Here is a 21,817-nt window from a genome sequence, read left to right on the forward strand (position 1 = left end):
AAATTTTTGGCGCCGCTGCCGGGGAGCGGTAGTACGATTTGGAGCCTGTTTAGATTAGTTAGTTTTTAAGAGACCCTTTTGACTAAGACTAGCTTTGTCAGAAGTTACTAGTTTACCGTAGTTAGGTTCGATAATATTAGCTTAATTTAGATTAATTAAAGTTTAAAATGGAATTCCTTATTAGTGAACCTTTAGGATGGTTTAACCTACTTAGACCGCTGAGAATTCTTTCGACACATCCTTTCTTCTATTCGATATCATACATTGTACCCATCCAATGAGATCCACACTTACATGCCGATAGTTCGATGATGACCGCACGCATCACTCTCGCTGACATCACCAAACCCTCGTTAGAAGGACGAGGAGGACCAATACTCTACCCAGAGGTTAACGAAGCGTCTTTTGTGCTTAAGCATAGCATCATACAATTCATTCACAACCATTTCCAGTTCCATGGCTTATCAATTGACGATCCCAACTCTCATTAGAAAGATTCCTCTCCTTATCCAACTCATATAAGCAAAACGGGGTTGAACCTGATGTAGTTCGTCTGTATATATTCCCCTATTCCTTAACACTTCATGCAAAAACCTTGTTCGAGGGGTTAGAACCCAACTCTATCACCTCATGGGAGGAAATGGCAACAACTTTCTTAATCAAGTACTTTCCCCTATCAAAACAAATCAGACTTAAAAATGATATCGTAAACTTTCAACAAGTGCACGATGAATCACTCTACACTGCATGGGAAAGATTCAAACATTTGCTTCGAAGATGCCCGAACCACCGTTTTGAGAGCTCTGATCGGATTTTGACCTTCTACAAAGGTTTGAATCAGAACAATAAGTTGACTCTTGATGCTGTTTCTCAAGGTAACTTTATGAACTTCACTGCTGACGAGGCCTCGAGATTGATCGAGGAGATGACTATGCACCATCACGATTGGAACACGGAAGAGCACATTTCATCAGCAACATCACTTTTCGCCTCCGAACCTATCGAAAATAAAACCATCAAATTTCTTAAGGAACAAATAGAAAACCTCACCAAAGAAGTCGGAGAGCTGAAGAAACTCCCGCAACATGTGTCTCAAGTGCAATTATGCTAGAATTGTACTAACCCACATCCTGATTTAGTCATGACTAATCACTTGAGTAGTCTTGAAAATCAAATAAGCCAGCTAAATCAACGTCTCGATTCTCTAGGTTGTCCTAAAAATGACTCAAAGGCATAGCCAACCTTCAGTTTTTTCTAAGGAGAGGAAACTAACTAATACCCGTTCGGTAGTAGTCATTGAGTCATCACCTAAACCTACTAGGAAAACACCCATTCAATTCATGGGCTGTCTCAAGCAAAGACATAACAAGATGAAATCTTTCAAGCTTGACGGTAAATTTTTGGACACTGTGTCTAAAAATCCTCATAGTAAGAAGTATTTTAGGAAACTCCTGTCAACCAAGGATAAGGTACCAGAAGTACCCAATGTCCCGCTGAACGCGGATTGTTCAGCCATTCTCGTAAATACTCTTCCTGAAAAACTAGGGGATATCGGACGATTTACCCTTCCCTGTTCTATCTACCAATCTGGTACTATCTATTCTCTTGCTGACCTTGGTGCCAGCATCAATCTCATGCCTTACTCACTGTTCTAGAGACTCAAAATTGGAAACCTTAACCCTAACAAAATGAACATCCAGCTAGCTGACCAATCCACTAGATATCCTAAGGGAATAGCTGAGAATGTCATGGTTAAGGTCGACAATTTTTTCTTTCCGACTGACTTTGTGGTTATGGACTATAAAGAAGACATGAAAACCCCTATCATCTTAGGAAGGCCTTTCATGAATACAGCCAAACCGATCGTTGACGTTTATACACGGACTATCACCTTGAGAGCCCGTGGAGAAAAGGTCACTTTCACGATCGACGAGTCTGTATGTCCTTCTGATGGGAACGGTGAAATAAATACCATATCCACTAATGAAGTCATCTTTCGTGAACCAAATTTCGAGAATGTAGAGATGAAGGTAGAAGTTGAAGACAAGAAGAATAACCACTCCACACCTGCCCAATCTTCACTCCCGCCTTATTTTTATCTTTTAATGACTGGAGAGGATTTCGTTCTAAAAGAACTCTCCGAACCAATTATTCTTGAAACTCCCGACCAGATTGACGAGGAGGTGGATGAAGAAATAGAAATGGAAAGCCCGAATGAGAAGAAAGAGATGGAGGATTCTAGCACCAAAGTAGTTGTTAATGTTACTACCATATTGGAGATGTCAATGGACATCATCCCACCTCCATGTCTAGAGTACAACATTACGACCAACCAGAAGTCACAAAGAAGAAACACGAGTTTTGCGTCAGGGCTACCCTATAAACCATCACTCAAATACATAATGACATACAGATCATGGAGTGATGAGGACCCCTTTAACCAACCCGCACAAATCAAGGAGGTAAAAGAAGTTGAGAACTTTGTTATACCTCGAGTTAAACAAAGCATTCACTTCAAAACACCTTCTCCTCTCATTGGACATACCTTTTTCCATGTCCGCTTCAATCTCATCGGTATGTTCCAATATTACCTCTTATGTCTACTGATGTATGCAAGGGAGCCGCCTAGATTTTCTGAGAAATAAGGCTAGAGTCAGGCTCGTGACTCGAACAAAAATAAGCGCTTCTCGGGAGGAAACCCGTGTGTTTATTTTTCTATAGCTTTAGTAGTAGTTAGATTAGGATAATTAGGTTAATTGAATAAGTGAGAAAGTGAAACTTAACATGCGATTTTCTAAGTTTCTTACTTGTCATGAACTTAATTGCAATATTTCAAAAGTCTTAAAATTAAAGGCAGTCAACACTTTAAGTGTGGGATTAAGCTTTTTAGTCATACACTGATTTGTTGAATTTTCAAAAACCTAATTTTGAAACCCTCAAGTTTTCAAATAACTTTTTCATCAAAAACGCAAATCAGTGAGTCTATGGCCTACATCTTAATCACCTGTCTAGGTTTAATCTTTTCATATTTACAAGTAATAGACAGTCATTGATGCCTATGGAGGAGACTCTTTGAATAATGATGAAACGATAAGGAAACCCATTGATTATTTCATTTCAAGTATTGGTTGATGTTGTATGGAGGATGAGAACGCCCTAATGAGCTCGAGTGCACTTCAAGAAGACCGATTCGAATCCAGCAAAAGATGGTTCCGACTCAGTCTACCTTCAGATCCTCAGCTCATGGCCGCACCCAAGGGGAGTAATATGTTTCTTTCTCTTCGTTTGTTTATTTTGCTTCGTTATATCCTTAAATTATACCATATCCTAAGCTTATCACTAAGTGTGGGATTCCAACCCAATATTGAGCTTAGATACATTTTTTGACATGTTTAAACACTAAGTGTGGGATTTTAGCTCCCTAAAATCTAAGAATGAACATTAGGGACAATGTTCCTCTAAGTGTGGGATAGCGGTGTAGTGCACCGTAATTAGCTACGGGATGCTCGAAAAATGTTCTTACCTTAAAAATATTACTAAGCTTTTCGAGTATACCTACTATTTAGATTCTTTGTCCTCAACGTAAATTTTTCAAAATATTGACTAAATGATACTTTCTGAAAAAGTACTTTCAAAAATCAAGCGTATTTGTTCTAAAATTAAGACAAATGAGGACATAAATCTTCTTAAGGATGAACCGATTCTCTAAAAGAGCATGGCATGACTAGGCATTATCAACCTAATATAATTGTTGTGAGGCACCCCAAAAATGGCCAATAAACATTCATTTTTAATGCTTCACTATCTTTTCCGTTGAGAGTGCCGTTAGTACTTGACCTTGACATACATTTCGAGGCCAATGGTTAGTAAGCGCCATACGTGGTATATGTGCGATACTCCTTTCAAAATCATTCTGAATAGAGAAGACAAAAACCATCCGTTTCCGTTTCCACTCCACGCATTTAAACCAACCAACTCATCCAAAAGAGTTGATGAATCAAAAAATACTCACCCCACAAATTCACTATCAAATACGTTACCCTTTCCACCCTCTTCTCTTTCTCATTTCTAAAATCTAGTAATTCAAAAGAGATAGATCGACCAAGTTTAATTCAAACACTTGTCGAAAAATTCTGAAATTCTAGACTATTTTTGATAGATCAGAAAGACCTATTTCTGGTGAAATACCTTTCTCTCTGGGCACAAGAAGAAATAGATAAAGTTATGAAGATGGGATATAAAAAAAAAAGTTGAGCGAAGTCTCAAAAAAATAAAGAAGAGAAAAGTCTTTAAATAAACGCATATATCCCTAAGAAAATGAAGATTGTGACCCAGGAGGATTGCAGAAAAGAAGCAAAGTCTTCACTGAAAATCAGTACCCTCTAAAGGAACTCTTCAACAAAAATAGAGTACCATCTTTCCTAGAAAAAGTATATCCTCATGAAACCAAAATCTATCGAATCTTTCTAAATTTCAATGATTCACCCTTTTCACCATATCAAAAACTTTGCTTTTCTCCGCAAACCAGCCTTTAAACCAGCTCTTCCTCTTAAAATAATGATTAAGGAGAAGATCACTGCCGTCCTTATCTAACCGGTGGAGATTTGATTCTTGGTCAAGCCTATGACAATACTTGCAACATGACTGGCTATGAGCGAATTCATTTCATAGATTGATAGGGAACCCCAAAACACTTGAGTGATTTGAGTGACCCATGTAAGGAAACCAAAGTCATGTAACCTCCCCCCATGCTTGCAGAGATAGTTTCTAACCCTTTTAGAAGACAGTTTGTCTGATCTTGCTCTTAAAATAAATAAAAAGCCACTTGAATAATAGAACGGAAACCTCAGAAGCACCCTTGAACTTAAAATAAAAGAGAGGTTTGCTTGAGGATAAGCAAAGTCTAAGTGTGGGATATTTGATATCGAATAAAAAGTTACATTTTTACCCCCGATATTAGCTCTATTTACGATAAAGTAATTGACATTATCATCTAAATAAACATTTATTTGATTCATTTGGTAGATTTTGTCATTATGAAGGCTATGTTTCAAGAATCACTTAAAACGGATGAAAAACGAGGAAAAACGAGCAAAACCGGCTACGACGATTAACTCGCGTTTAAATAACTTATTTTATAATTTTTGAAAAAGTTTATTTAATTAATCTCATGTTTTAGGATAATTAATTATGAACGCGTGTGCGCAAGAATCGTTAGAATCGGAGCTAAAACGAACATTCCAGAGCGAAAACGGTAAAAGACCAGAAATCAAGTTACGATCCAGTGAATTCCAGAGCTAAAACGAAGAATCCCTATTGTGATGTTAAGAACACATAAATACTTACCTTGTATCCTAGGTTTGATCAAGTCCTAATACTAGGTTATAGCCACGTGAATAATTGGAAAGGGTGATCCGTAAATTAGACTTCTAAACCGTCAAGGTTTTAGCATAACAATAGCATAAGTTACAGATAAGGTATTAACATGTAATAAACATTTGCAATTGATAGATAAGCATGCAAGATGAAAGAAACTTAAAGTAACAAGATAACTTTATTAAATTAAGGAAAGCGTTCACCGTTTACAGACGAGATCCGGACCATTACAAGTGCTGACATTCTAAGACTGCTCCTAGTACAATCTTCGGCGTTCGCCTCCGGTACTTAATTTCTCGCTCGGAGGTGAGAAGGCCTTGAAAGCTCTAGTGAGAGTAAGTGTATCATAGTGAGAGAGTGAGGAGAGGCTTGTTGAAAATGGATGACAAAAAGCCTTTAAATAGAAGTGGATTTGGCTTGCAAACGGCTGGCAAGCCATTTGGCAAGCCCGTATGCACTAGTCCAGCGTTTTTTATGCCCGTTTATCTGGGCCCTATGGCCGGCCATTTTCCCTTATGGAAGGCCGTATGGTAAGCCGTTTGGCCTGCCCTGGTTTGCTGATTTTACTGGATCGTAACTGGGTTTCTCGTCTTTCACCGTTTTCGCTCTAGAATCTTCGTTTTAGCCCTGATTCTCTTGATTATTTTTGCATCGTCTTCGTAATTACTTAATCTACAAATTTAACTGAAAAACGATTATTTTGCCGAAAAAGTTTGGAATTTTATATTTTTGGGACTCAATATCAGGGGTAAAAACGTGACTTTTTAGCCGATAACAAAATATCCCACACTTGGACTTTGGTTGTCCTCAAGCAAACTTTCGAGATTTTAGCACAGAAGAATTTTATTTTTAGTGATCAAGTGATCTTTGTTCCGCAAGATGTAGGAGCGAAAACTTGGTTTTACTCTTTTTTTTATTCCTGAACCTTTTTCCGCAAGCATAAGAGGAGGTTACATAACTGAGGCTATCTCACTCGGGTCACTCAATTCACTAAAGTGTATCGGGTGTCCTATAGTTCTAAGAAATGAAATCGCTCATAGCCATTCATGTTTACATTCCTTATCATAGGCTTGATCAAGACTTAAATCTCCATCACTTATTTGAGAGAACTTTCAGTTATAGACTCAGCTTATATCGTGAAGAGATGGTGACTTTGGAGGTTAAAGGGTGTAAAAGGGTTGGATAGATAGGAGTTCTTTTAAGGATCGACTTTGATAATCCTTTCAGCTTTTTATGGAGATTTCAGGTCGAGCATCCTTCTTTTTGACTGCCAGGAGTTCTTTTCTTGAATCTTTTCGGTTCTGCTCCTTTTCTCAGAACCTTTATTCATCATCAAATATTTTTTTCAGCAAGCATCTTTTGCTCTTCTCTTCGAGGTCTCCTTTTTGTCGGCGGTCTCTTTGATATTTAACTTGGATGCTCGCATTTTTTTCTAATGCGGTTTCATAGAAGATTTCCCGAAAGTATGTGGTGGCGATAAATAGATATGTGTGATAGATAGATATGTGGTGGCTTGGAGTGAAAATGGAAATGAAGGTTTGTGATGGGGGTGTTTTGTCTTGACGAATAGCCGAGGTTTCTAACTTAGTAGTTCTCGTCAAATGGTTTGATTCAGAAATGTAGATCAAGAGCAACATCTGATTCAGAGATGCTAACATCAGCGCACTCAACGGAAAATTGCGACTTTCATTATGCAATGCTCTTTTGGAAAATTTGGTTTGGTTTTCATAAAAATTTTGACCTTGTTTTACCCTTTTAAATTTTTGTGAAAAATTTAGTTTTATAAACACTTGAGGATTTTTCGAGAATCGTTATGTACAATATTTGCTATCCCACACTTTAAAATAACATTGTCCTCAATGTTAAGGATACGGCATATCCCACACTTAGGTTTTGAAAAATACATTTTGTTATTAAAAGTTAATGTTGATGGGGTTGCTAATCCCACACTTAGTGTTTAATGTCACAACCCGAACTTTTCCAACCAAGTTGTTTAATTTAACTTTCATGAATTAAAATTTTCAACTTGACTAGTAGTTTTGATATATTAAATCTTGGTTTGTTTTTGGAATTTGTAAGACTCTAAGGTTATAATTAAATCAAGTGTTGTCTTGAATATTTGAACAATATCTTGAAACCCTAACTTATCACCATAAACCCTAGATTTAAAATCTATACCTTTATATATAATAACTTAATAAGAAAACTTATTAACCAAGTATTTAGATTAAAGACTTGTAACTAATTCACTTGGACATTAAATCATAAGCTAAGATTTTCTCTACACTTAATCATTTTTACAACTAGTTTTGATCACTTTGTATTTAGGCATTTCTTTCATTTAACCAACCTTGATCTATCTTGATTAGAACCTAAGCTTAGCTTACCTCCTAAACCTTAAACATACAAATTAACAACTTAGATTGTACATTAGGTAAACTACATAAGTACATGTACATTTAAGAACCAAAAATTGACAAGAACTCTTCCACCATCATCATCATAATCGTCCACCATTATCATCCATATCCTCATCATCATACACCATACAACACTTACACATTAAGTAAAATCCCATGCAAAATATCCTAGATATTTCTTTAAACTCATGCAAAACATCATCATGATAATCATTAATGGCAAATCGTGAGCCACACCCTTCTCTTCTCCTTGTTTTACCACGTCCCACACACACTCTCTATATAAGCCTTCATCTTGATCACTTCTAGCCACTAAATCACTCTATCAAACACATACACTTCAATATGCAGATCTAAAACTCTCTCTTGTTCATCTTCTTGAAGCCGTAAGATCAAATATCTTTAAGTTATAACAAACTACTTCAATTCTATTCATCATTTCTAGTCATCTTCAAGAACTTTCATGGCATAAAAGCTTGATCTAGAGTGTTAAATCACTCAATGATGACTATATAGCTAACCATGATCTTGATGTTAGATCAGTAAACTTAAGATCTCTACATGTCCTATATCTGAAAATGAAGCTAAACTAAGAGCTAAAGTAATTAACCACATAAAACTGTTTTGTCTTTGAGCTGTCCAAAATTTTACTTGAAGTTCATGACCTAAACACCAACCTATGTTTGATCTCAGGAACTCATAAATTAGTATGATGTTCATAAATGTGTTTGAGACTTCTAGTAAAGTTTTCATGATTTATCTCAAAGAAAAAGTCATTTTTAATTTTTATTTGGTGAGACAAGTTAAGATTTAAAGCAATCTGACCAAGTGTTTAAGAATCATGTATAAATCAAAATATAAGGCATATCTTGAACTAAAGGATTTTGATTTGAAAATAGACTTAATAAGGAAACCATGCATAGTTAAAACACTAAAAACCATTAAGAAATCATTGAGATATAGTCCAATCAAGTTGACATAAGATTTTGTTGAAGTCATAAATTGGTCTAAAACCTTATCTCTAAAGACAAGGTTAATGAAGACCTGGAGGTTACTCCATTGGGAATAAGCACTTTTAAATGTCCTAAGACTTCTGTAAAAATCTTGATCAAATAAATAAGTTTTGCACACTTGTAGTCTAAAACTGAACTGTTTTGCACACTTGTAAAAGAGTGAACTTTTAACCAACTTCTATTTTGAGTTTAGAGGCTAACTTTACATAGTTAGAAACTTTACTCAAAGATCTTTCCAGAGATGGTAATCTCACCTTAAATGGATGTCTAGATTAATAGAAACACCTAAATAAATGTTATGGTAAAACTAGTCAAAGCAGTCAAATCTTAAAACTATGAATTATGTAACTTTTGAAACCGAGAACCGAAATGGACATGTAAGATCACTTAAGAAATTGATCTTACACCTAACCTAAATACCATATTAAATAGTATGACCTCTGACCCCATAATATTCATTAGGTCTCAAGCCGGATCACCGTAAACTATCTAAACTGCATTTTTCGAGCATCGCACCGTGTTGCATCAATTGTATGACGACCCTATTTTTTCCATTTTTGTTTATACTATTTTACTATTTAGAACTTTTTGTGCTCGTAAACTATATTTGACAACATTGGAACTCAACTCGACATGAGTACTACTTATCATCCGCAAACTGATGGTCAAAGTGAAGGAAACATTCAAACATTGGAAGATATGCTTCGTGCTTATGTTATCGATTTTTGCAAAGGTTGGGATAGATACTTGCCTTTGGCTGAATTTTCTTACAACAACAGCTATCATTCAAGTATTAAGGCTGCACCTTTTGAGGCCTTGTACGGACGAAAATGTAGATCTCCACTGTGCTGGGATGAACTAGAGGACAGACAGTTAACTGGTCCTGAAATCATTCATGAAACTACCAAAAAGATCGTTCAGATTAAGAAACGATTAGAAACTGCCCGCAGCTGACAAAAGAGCTATGTTGATAATCGTCAGAAAGATTTAGAATTCCAAGTTGGTGATAAAGTCATGTTGAAAATATCCCCTAGGAAAGGCGTCGTTCGTTTTGGTAAACGAAGCAAACTAAGTCCGCGTTTTGTTGGACGTTTCAATGTTACTGAAAGAATTGGTCCCGTGGCTTATAGATTGGAACTACCTGCTGAGCTTAGTAATGTACACGACGTGTTTGGCGTCTCAAATCTGAAAAAGTGTCTTGCTGATGATACACTCGTTATTCCTTTGGATGACATTCGCATTGATGATAAAATGCACTTTATAGAAGAACCGATTGAGGTCGTGGATCAAACTGGAAAACGCTTGAAACAGAGCACTATACCTATTATTAAGATCCGATGGAATTCACGAAGAGGCCCCGAGTATACCTGGGAACGTGAAGACCAGATGAAGCGAAAATATCCCCATCTCTTCTCAACCGCAGATGCATCCGAGAAGTCTACCTAAAACTTCGGGATGAAGTTTTTATTAACGGGGAGGTACTATGACTACCCTCATTTTTCCATTTCTGTTTATACTATTTTACTGTTTAGAACTTTTTGTGCTCGTAAACTATATTTGACAACACGTTGATTTAATAGTACTTTTTGATCAACACACTCTGTCAAATTAAAGTTTATGTATTATGTGATATTTTATACATATAAACTATATGTAATAATTTAAATGTGACATTTAAAAATTAAAAACTAATTAGAACTAAATAAAATTTAAGAAAATACGTGAACTAATAAATAAAAGATTAAATAAAACTTATTTAAAATAATAGTAACATTTTAAAATATATATATATATATATATATATATATATATATATATATATATATATATATATATATATATATATATATATATAAATTTAATAATTAATAATATGAGCCGAATTAAAAATAATGATAAATATATAAACAATATAAATATTAAAAATCGGCTATAAATAGAAAAAAAAAGGAAAAGAAAAGAACTTGATCCCTAAGCTAACTACAAATCCTAATCTAATCCTAACACTTCCACCTTAATCCTTGATCACCAAGTTTTCCTAAGCAATCCTAGTATGGTTACAACTCTTGCAAATTTCCTATAAAAAGAGCACCTAGGTGAAATGTCCCGTTCTTATTGATTAAAAACGTTCCATATTAATTGATTTCGTTGCGAGGTTTTGACCTCTATATGAGACGTTTTTCAAAGACTGCATTCATTTTTAAAACAAACCATAACCTTTATTTCATAAATAATGGTTTAAAAAGCTTTACGTAGATTATCAAATAATGATAATCTAAAATATCCTGTTTACACACGACCATTACATAATGGTTTACAATACAAATATGTTACATCGAAATCAGTTTCTTGAATGCAGTTTTTACACAATATCATACAAACATGGACTCCAAATCTTGTCCTTATTTTAGTATGCAACAGCGGAAGCTCTTAGTATTCACCTGAGAATAAACATGCTTTAAACGTCAACAAAAATGTTGGTGAGTTATAGGTTTAACCTATATATATCAAATTGTAATAATAGACCACAAGATTTCATATTTCAATACACATCCCATACATAGAGATAAAAATCATTCATATGGTGAACACCTGGTAACCGACATTAACAAGATGCATATATAAGAATATCCCCATCATTCCGGGACACCCTTCGGATATGATATAAATTTCAAAGTACTAAAGCATCCGGTACTTTGGATGGGGCTTGTTGGGCCCAATAGATCAATCTTTAGGATTCGCGTCAATTAGGGTGTCTGTTCCCTAATTCTTAGATTACCAGACTTAATAAAAAGGGGCATATTCGATTTCGATAATTCAACCATAGAATGTAGTTTCACGTACTTTTGTCTATTTTGTAAATCATTTATAAAACCTGCATGTATTCTCATCCCGAAAATATTAGATTTTAAAAGTGGGACTATAACTCACTTTCACAGATTTTTACTTCGTCGGGAAGTTAGACTTGGACACTGGTCGATTCACGAACCTATAACAAATATGTACATATATATCAAAGTATGTTCAAAATATATTTACAACCCTTTTAATACATTTTGATGTTTTAAGTTTATTAAATCAGCTGTCCTTGTTAGTAATCTACAACTAGTTGTCCAACGTTAGATGTACAGAAAAAAATTGATATATATTATCTTGAATCAATCCACGATCCAGTGTATACATGTCTCAGGCTAGATCACAACTCAAAGTATATATATTTTTGGAATCAACCTCAACCCTGTATAGCTAACTCCCACATTAATGCATATAGAGTGTCTATGGTTGTTCCAAATAATATATACACATGGGTCGATATGATATGTCAAAACATTTGCATACGTGTCTATGGTATTCCAAGATTACATAATATATTAGAATACATGTATAATACAATATAATTTAGCTAGGATATGATTAATATAGATTTGTTACCAATTTTCACGTTGCTACAACAAGAAAAATTATCCAATCTTGTTTTACCCATAACTTCTTCATTTTAAATCCGTTTTGAGTGAATAAAATTTCTATGGTTTCATATTGAACTCTATTTTATGAATCTAAATAGAAAAAGTATTGGTTTATAGTCGGAAATATAAGTTACAAGTCGTTTTTGTAAAGGTAGTCATTTCAGTCGGAAGAACGACGTCTAGATGACCATTTTAGAAAACATACTTCCACTTTGAGTTTAACCATGATTTTTGGATATAGTTTCATGTTCACAAGAAAAATAATTTTTCCAGAAGAACAACTTTTAAATCAAAGTTTATCATAGTTTTTAATTATCAAACCCAAAACAGCCCGCGGTGTTACTACGACGGCGTATGTCCAGTTTTACGGTGTTTTTTGTGTTTTCAGGTTTTAAATCATTAAGTTAGAATATCATATAGATATATAACATGTGTTTAGTTGATTTTAAAAGTCAAGTTAGAAGGATTAACTTTTATTTGCGAACAAGTTTAGAATTAACTAAACTATGTTCTAGTGATTACAACTTTAAACCTTCGAATAAGATAGCTTTATATATATGAATCGAATGATGTTATGAACATCATTACTACCTCAAGTTCCTTGGATAAACCTACTGGAAATGAGAAAAATAGATCTAGCTTCAAAGGATCCTTGGATGACTTGAAAGTTCTTGAAGCAGAATCATGACACGAAAACAATTTCAAGTAAGATTTCCACTCGAAATAAGATCGTTATAGTTATAGAAATTGAATTAAAGTTTGAATATGATTATTACCTTGTATTATAAAGATAACCTACTGTAAGTTACAAAGGTTTCTTGATCTTGGATGATTACTTGGAATGGATTTAGAAAACTTGGAAGTAAACTTGCAATCTTGGAAGTATTCTTGATTTTATGAAACTAGAACTTTTGGAATTTATGAAGAACACTTAGAACTTGAAGATAGAACTTGAGAGAGATCAATTAGATGAATAAAATTGAAGAAAGAAAGTGTTTGTAGGTGTTTTTGGTCGTTGGTGTATGGATTAGATATAAAGGATATGTAATTTTGTTTTCATGTAAATAAGTCATGAATGATTACTCATATTTTTGTAATTTTATGAGATATTTCATGCTAGTTGTCAAATGATGGTTCCTACATGTGTTAGGTGACTCAAATGGGCTGCTAAGAGCTGATCATTGGAGTGTATATACCAATAGTACATACATCTAAAAGCTGTGTATTGTACGAGTACGAATACGGGTGCATACGAGTAGAATTGTTGATGAAACTGAACGAGGATGTAATTGTAAGCATTTTTGTTAAGTAGAAGTATTTTGATAAGTGTCTTGAAGTCTTTAAAAAGTGTAAGAATACATATTAAAACACTACATGTATATATATTTTAACTGAGTCGTTAAGTCATCGTTAGTCGTTACATGTAAGTGTTGTTTTGAAACCTTTAGGTTAATGATCTTGTTAAATGTTGTTAACCCAATGTTTATAATATCAAATGAGATTTTAAATTATTATATTATCATGATATTATGATGTATGAATATCTCTTAATATGATATATATACATTAAATGTCGTTACAACGATAACCGTTACATATATGTCTCGTTTCAAAATCACTAAGTTAGTAGTCTTGTTTTTACATATGTAGTTCATTGTTAATATACTTAATGATATGTTTACTTATCATAATATCATATTAACTATATATATAACCATATATATGTCATCATATAGTTTTTACAAGTTTTAACGTTCGTGAATCACAGGTCAACTTGGGTGGTCAATTGTCTATATGAAGCCTATTTCAATTAATCAAGTCTTAACAAGTGTGATTGCTTAACATGTTGGAAACACTTAATCATGTAAATAACAATTTCATTTAATATATATATAAACATGGAAAAGTTCGGGTCACTACAGTACCTACCCGTTAAATAAATTTCGTCCCGAAATTTTAAGCAGTTGGAGGTGTTGACGTATCTTCTGGAAATAAATGTGGGTATTTCTTCTTCATCTGATCTTCTCATTCCCAGGTGAAATCGGGTCCTCTACGAGCATTCCATCCAACCTTAACAATTGGTATCTTGTTTTGCTTAAGTCTTTTAACCTCACGATCCATTATTTCGACGGGTTCTTCGATAAATTGAAGTTTTTCGTTGATTTGGATTTCATCTAACGGAATAGTGAGATCTTCTTTAGCAAAACATTTCTTCAAATTCGAGACTTGGAAAGTGTTATGTACAGCCGCGAGTTGTTGAGGTAACTCAAGTCGGTAAGCTACTGGTCCGACACGATCAATAATCTTGAATGGTCCAATATACCTTGGATTTAATTTCCCTCGTTTACCAAATCGAACAACGCCTTTCCAAGGTGCAACTTTAAGCATGACCATCTCTCCAATTTCAAATTCTATATATTTTCTTTTAATGTCAGCGTAGCTCTTTTGTCGACTTTGGGTGGTTTTCAACCGTTGTTGAATTTGGATGATCTTCTCGGTAGTTTCTTGTATTATCTCCGGACCCGTAATCTGTCTATCCCCCACTTCACCCCAACAAATCGGAGACCTGCACTTTCTACCATAAAGTACTTCAAACGGCGCCACCTCAATGCTTGAATGGTAGCTGTTGTTGTAGGAAAATTCTGCTAACGGTAGATGTCGATCCCAACTGTTTCCGAAATCAATAACACATGCTCGTAGCATGTCTTCAAGCGTTTGAATCATCCTTTCGCTCTGCCCATCAGTTTGTAGATGATAGGCAGTACTCATGTCTAGACGAGTTCCTAATGCTTGCTGTAATGTCTGCCAGAATCTTGAAATAAATCTGCCATCCCTATCAGAGATAATATAGATTGGTATTCCATGTCTGGAGACGACTTCCTTCAAATACAGTCGTGCTAACTTCTCCATCTTGTCATCTTCTCTTATTGGCAGGAAGTGTGTTGATTTGGTGAGACGATAAACTATTACCCAAATAGTATCAAAACCACTTGCAGTCCTTGGCAATTTAGTGATGAAATCCATGGTAATGTTTTCCCATTTCCATTCTGGGATTTCGGGTTGTTAAAGTAGACCTGATGGTTTCTAATGCTCAGCTTTGACCTTAGAACACGTCAAACATTCTCCTACGTATTTAGCAACATCGGCTTTCATACCCGGCCACCAAAAATGTTTCTTGAGATCCTTGTACATCTTCCCCGTTCCAGGATGTATTGAGTATCTGGTTTTATGAGCTTCTCTAAGTACCATTTCTCTCATATCTCCAAATTTTGGTACCCAAATCCTTTCAAACCTATACCGGGTTCCGTCTTCCCGAATATTAAGATGCTTCTCCCATCCTTTGGGTATTTCATCCTTTAAATTTCCCTCTTTTAAAACTCCTTGTTGTGCCTCCTTTATTTGAGTAGTATGGTTATTGTGAATCATTATATTCATAGATTTTACTCGAATGGGTTCTCTGTCCTTCCTGCTCAAGGCGTCGGCTACCACATTTGCCTTCCCCAGGTGGTAACGAATCTCAAAGTCGTAATCATTCAACAACTCAATCCACCTACGCTGCCTCATATTCAGTTGTTTCTTATTAAATATGTGTTGAAGACTTTTGTGGTCGGTATATATAATACTTTTGACCCCATATAAGTAGTGCCTCCAAGTCTTTAATGCAAAAACAACCGCGCCTAATTCTAAATCATGCGTCGTATAATTTTGTTCGTGAATCTTCAATTGTCTAGACGCATAAGCAATCACCTTCGTTCATTGCATTAATACACAATCGAGACCTTGTTTAGATGTGTCACAATAAATCACAAAATCATCATTCCCTTCAGGCAATGACAATATAGGTGCCGTAGTTAGCTTTTTCTTCAATAACTGAAACGCTTTCTCTTGTTCATCCTTCCATTCAAATTTCTTCCCTTAATGCGTTAATGCAGTCAAGGGTTTTGCTATTCTGGAAAAGTCTTGGATGAACCTTCTGTAGTAACCAGCTAGTCCTAAAAACTGGCGTATATGCTTCGGAGTTTTTGGGGTTTCCCACTTTTCAACAGTTTCTATCTTTGCCGGATCCACCTTAATACCTTTTTTGTTCACTATGTGACTGAGGAATTGAACTTCTTCCAACCAAAATGCACACTTTGAAAATTTAGCGTACAATTCTTCCTTCCTCAATACTTCTAACACCTTTCTCAAATGTTCACCGTGTTCTTGGTCATTCTTTAAGTAAATAAGTATGTCATCAATGAAAATAATGACAAACTTGTCAAGGTATGGTCCACACACTCGGTTCATAAGGTCCATGAATACAGCTGGTGCATTAGTTAAACTAAACGGCATGACGCATTTGATGATACCCGGAACGTAAGTCAATCTTTGAATAAACAGACGAGCCTTGTAGTTGATCAAATAAGTCGTCGATTCTCGGTAGTGGGTAGCGGTTCTTGATGGTAAGTTTGTTCAACTCTCGGTAGTCGATACACAACCTGAATGTACCATCTTTCTTCTTGACAAACAAAATAGGAGCTCCCCACGGTGATGTGCTTGGTCGAATGAAACCACGCTCTAAAAGTTCTTGTAATTGGCTTTGCAGTTCTTTCATCTCGCTGGGTGCGAGTCTGTAAGGAGCACGAGCTATTGGTGCAGCTCCTGGTACAAGATCTATTTGAAATTCAATGGATCGATGTGGGGGTAATCCCGGTAATTCTTTCGGAAATACATCGGGAAATTCTTTTGCGACGGGAACATCATTGATGCTCTTTTCTTCAGTTTGTACTTTCTCGATGTGTGCTAGAATAGTATAGCAACCTTTTCTTATTAGTTTTTGTGCCTTCAAATTACTAATAAGATGTAGCTTCGTGTTGCCCTTTTCTCCGTACACCATTAAGGGTTCTCCTTCTTCTCGTACAATGCGAATTGCATTTTCGTAACATACAATCTCTGCTTTCATCTTCTTCAGCCAGTCCATGCCAACTATTACATCAAAACTCCCTAACTCTACTGGTATCAAATCAATCTTAAATATTTCACTACCCAGTTTAATTTCTCGATTCCGGCACATATTATCTGCTGAAATTAATTTACCGTTTGCTAATTCGAGTAAAAATTTACTATCCAACGGTGTCAATGGACAACTTAATTTAGCACAAAAATCTCTACTCATATAGCTTCTATCCGCACCCGAATCAAATAAAACGTAAGCAGATTTATTGTCAATAAGAAACGTACCCGTAACAAGCTCCGGGTCTTCCTGTGCCTCTGCCGCATTAATATTGAAAACTCTTCCGCGGCCTTGTCCATTCGTGTTCTCCTGGTTCGGGAAATTTCTAATAAGGTGGCCCGGTTTTCCACATTTATAACAAACTACATTGGCATAACTTGCTCCGACACTACTTGCTCCGCCATTACTCGTTCCGACACCATTTGTTCCTTTCGTTCTGTTAACCCCTGGTCCGTAGACCTCACACTTCGTCGCGCTATGACCATTTCTTTTACACTTGTTGCAAAATTTGGTGCAGAACCCCGAGTGATACTTTTCACACCTTTGGCATAACTGCTTCTGATTGTTGTTGTTGTTGTGGTTATTATTGTTGTTGGGATGATTGTTGTAGTTGCTGCTGTTGTTGTTGTTGTTGGGCCGTTTGTTGTAGTTGCGATTGATGTTGCGATTGTTGGGATAGTTGTTGTGATTATTGTTGTAATTGCTGTTGTTGTTGTATTGATGATTCTTATCACCGTTTTCCTCCTACTTTCTTTTGACTTGCTTCATATTGGCCTCTTCAGCAGTCTGTTCTTTAATTCTTTCTTCAATCTGGTTCACTAGTTTGTGAGCCATTCTACATGCCTGTTGTATGGAGGCGGGCTCGTGTGAACTTATATCTTCTTGGATTCTTTCCGGTAATCCTTTCACAAATGCGTCGATCTTCTCTTCCTCATCTTCGAACGCTCCCGAATACAATAGGCACAATTCTATGAATCGTCTTTCGTACGTGGTAATATCAAATCCTTGGGTTCGTAACCCTCTAAGTTCTGTCTTGAGCTTATTGACCTCAGTTCTGGGACGGTACTTCTCGTTCATCAAGTGCTTGAATGCTAACCACGGTAGTGCGTGTGATGACCCGGCAATTTCCGATCAAATTTAAACTTTAATCATTATATGAGTTCGACACGATAAGCAAAGTTTGTAATGTTGAAGTCTCAAAAACTTTGAACTGGGTTCATGTATACATTTGACTTTTGACCAATCTCGACGATTCACGAACCTTTAATTATAACCCGAAAAGTAAATATAAATAATTATATATGTAAACAATTATATTAATTATATAAATGAACTATTAAGTAATTTATTTATTATGAAAAATAGCTTTAAATAACTAAAGCTTGTTATTTTTAGTACATTGTATATAAATGATTCAAACTTGATTTGCAAACGTTATAAAAATATTAAATATATAATGAGGTACGTTGAGGTTAATTGTTTATTATATATAATTAGGTATATACTAAACATTTAAAACATAATTGTGTATATATATATATATATATATATATATATATATATATATATATATATATATATATATATATGTATAAATATAAATCCATGTTTGAAATTCTAAATCAAGATTATGTTGTAAGCACAAGTTAAAAATTTTAATTGTTATAATTATCATTACTTTCATTAATATTATTATTAATATTAACATAATGGGTATTAATATCTATTAAAAATCATTATTATAGGTATTGTTATTTATATTAAGATACAACTTAATATTATTATCATTAATGTTATTATTATTATTATTATTAAATATTGTGAATTATATTAATATTATTATTGTTATTATTTTATTTATTATTATTATTATTATCATTAATATATTATCTATATAAAATCGTATATATATATAAAGTAAAGATATTGGATCAGAATCTGCTTTAGGTACCAATCAAACTGTATGTGATTTTGTTATATTCGTAAATTCGTTGCTTCACAGTAACAATTGTACCAATTAGATGATCTCACCCATTTGATTATTGACTTTAGTGGTTTAAAGGAATTTTTTTGTCTCAAATAAGTTACCAGTCCAAATCAATGGACAATACAGATAAATTGATCACATCACATGTAACAGTTTCAGTTCTCTAATTTCAACTAATATATAGTATCAATCGTTACTGTTAATGGAAAGAAAAACATAGAAAAATCAATCACAGACAACCATCACCCAGCATGCAAATCACCTAGTTTACAAATCACTTCACCATCTTCCCTATAGATATGAATACATACGTATGAAGTATACCACAAACCATTATCACCATCGAAATCGTTTACAACTTGAAGAACAACCAACAAGGGCTGCTGTCATAATAACCGAATCACCACCAATGATAATCATCACCATCGTGATCCTGAATATCATCATCACCACACAAACACCATGGAACTAATGATCACCATTAATTAACCACCTCCGTTGAAAACATCACCACAGCCTCTAATCGTCACCTTATTCCCCTCTCTCTCTCTCTCCTTCATTGTTGTTTCTGGTTGTTCCGTTAACCGACACAATCACTTACCCAATTCTTTACTGCTGCTCGAGTTCTTTTGCTTTCTGGTTCGAACAACTCACCAAAACAGCCACCTGCTATTTTGTTTTTACATAACCATCGTAAGTAAATAACAAAACATTTACAATCGATTATTGCTACTGCATACTTCTGTTACGTGATTCCGTCCAGCCAGCTTCTGTTTGTAATATTATGAAACTGCATAATTTTTTTTCTCCTTCCAAACTCTCACAGCGAACTACATAAAAATATTGGGTGATATCAAAAGCATTAAGGCAAATTATGAATGGTTTTTTCTTTACTATGTGGTCTACATATATAACAACCCCACAATATATTTACCCACCTTAAAGAAAACCACTTGTTATTGCATCCTTTAGATGAACCTTTTAGCTGTAAAGTTATTAGATGATATATACCATTAGGGTGTATTTTTTTTTTGTGCTTTACCTTTGTGGCCAACCAACGAGAACCCCACAGAATTATTTAAATTGGTATATGATGAGTGATGATGTGTTACCCTCCTCTTTGTTGGCCGACAATCAAAAGAAAAGGGGATACCTACTTGTTGAATGAAAAGAAATCGATTACCAGGATGAGAAGGGATTGCGTTTTTTTTTTAATTTATTTATTTATGAGCTACCATCGTGTTATCTGATCAAGGAGAAAAAGGCCATAAAAAGGTTATGTGGGCTACGAGTTTTATTTGGGCCGTGACCCACTCTTCTTCCTAGTGGACCGTTATGATAAATAAAAGATTGATGATGAATCTTGTGAACGAAGAAGAAGAGCCAGAAGGATAGTTGATGGTAATGATATTCTATGATGATTTTATAGATTATGATTATGAAGCTGTGAAATTCACGAAAAACGAATTATGATGATGATTATTATAGCGAAGATGATGTTAAATGATTGATAAGAAAAAGATAATGAAATGAAGAAGATTATTGTTATGATTTTATGTGATACATAAAATGATAAAGAAAATGATAGATGATTACTTGGTGTTGATAATAAATTTAGATGAGGATGATGATGAGGATCTATGAAAGTAATTTGATTGGTTTCCTGATCAATTAAATTTTTGAGAAGAAGAAGAAGAAATATACTAGAATATATATACGGGTTATATATAAAAATGAAACGAATATATATTAGAAAGACAGAATTTCTTGGATGGTTAAGGGTGTTGGCGGGGAACGAGAGATCGCGGGTTCGAGTTTGGGCTTTGGCAATTCTTTTTAGAAACCTTATTTTTGAGGTAGAATTATTATTATTATTATCATTATTATTATTATTATTATTATTATTATTATTATTATTATTATTATTATTATTATTATTATAAGTATTAAGTATTATTATTTTACTATTATCATTAACACATTATTATTAATAAGATTATTATCATTATTATAATTATTAACGTTATTATTATTATTATGATTACCAACATAAAGAATAAAGATACAAATAATATCATGAAAATGATTAAGTATATTGATATTAATATATACTTGCTTAATTGTTATTATAAGTCCTAATATATACACAAATTATATAGGTTCGTGAATCCGAGGCCAACCATGCATTGTTCAGTTTTGTCGTATGAATATTTTTACTACAAAATATTGGATGGTGAGTTTCATTCGCCCGTTTTACTCTTTACGTTTTTGGGCTGAGAATACATGCAAATGCTTTATTAACTGTTTTACAATAATTATATGCGTGAGTTTCATTTGCTCCCTTCTTTTTTTAAATGCTTTGGCAATATATATTTTTGGGACTGAGAATACATGCGTTGCTTTTATAACTGTTTTATAAAATAGACACAAATACTTAAAACTACATTCTATGGCTGAATTATTAAATCGAATATGCCCCTTTTTAGTCTGGTAATCTAAGAATTAGGGAATAGACACCCTAATTGATGCGAATCCTAAAGATAGATCTATCGGGCCCAACA

At 34.4% G+C, this 21,817-nt stretch overlaps 1 non-coding gene across 1 annotated transcript; it reads right to left on the reverse strand.

Annotated features, from left to right (window-relative positions):
* Positions 1 to 688: 688 nt before the first annotated feature.
* LOC139846225 (small nucleolar RNA R71) lies at positions 689 to 795 on the reverse strand. Its single transcript, XR_011758955.1, has one exon. It is a non-coding gene; the product is annotated as a small nucleolar RNA R71 (small nucleolar RNA).
* Positions 796 to 21,817: the final 21,022 nt, after the last annotated feature.

This window comes from Rutidosis leptorrhynchoides, chromosome 4 (assembly GCF_046630445.1).
Source record: "Rutidosis leptorrhynchoides isolate AG116_Rl617_1_P2 chromosome 4, CSIRO_AGI_Rlap_v1, whole genome shotgun sequence".
NCBI lineage: Eukaryota > Viridiplantae > Streptophyta > Magnoliopsida > Asterales > Asteraceae > Rutidosis > Rutidosis leptorrhynchoides.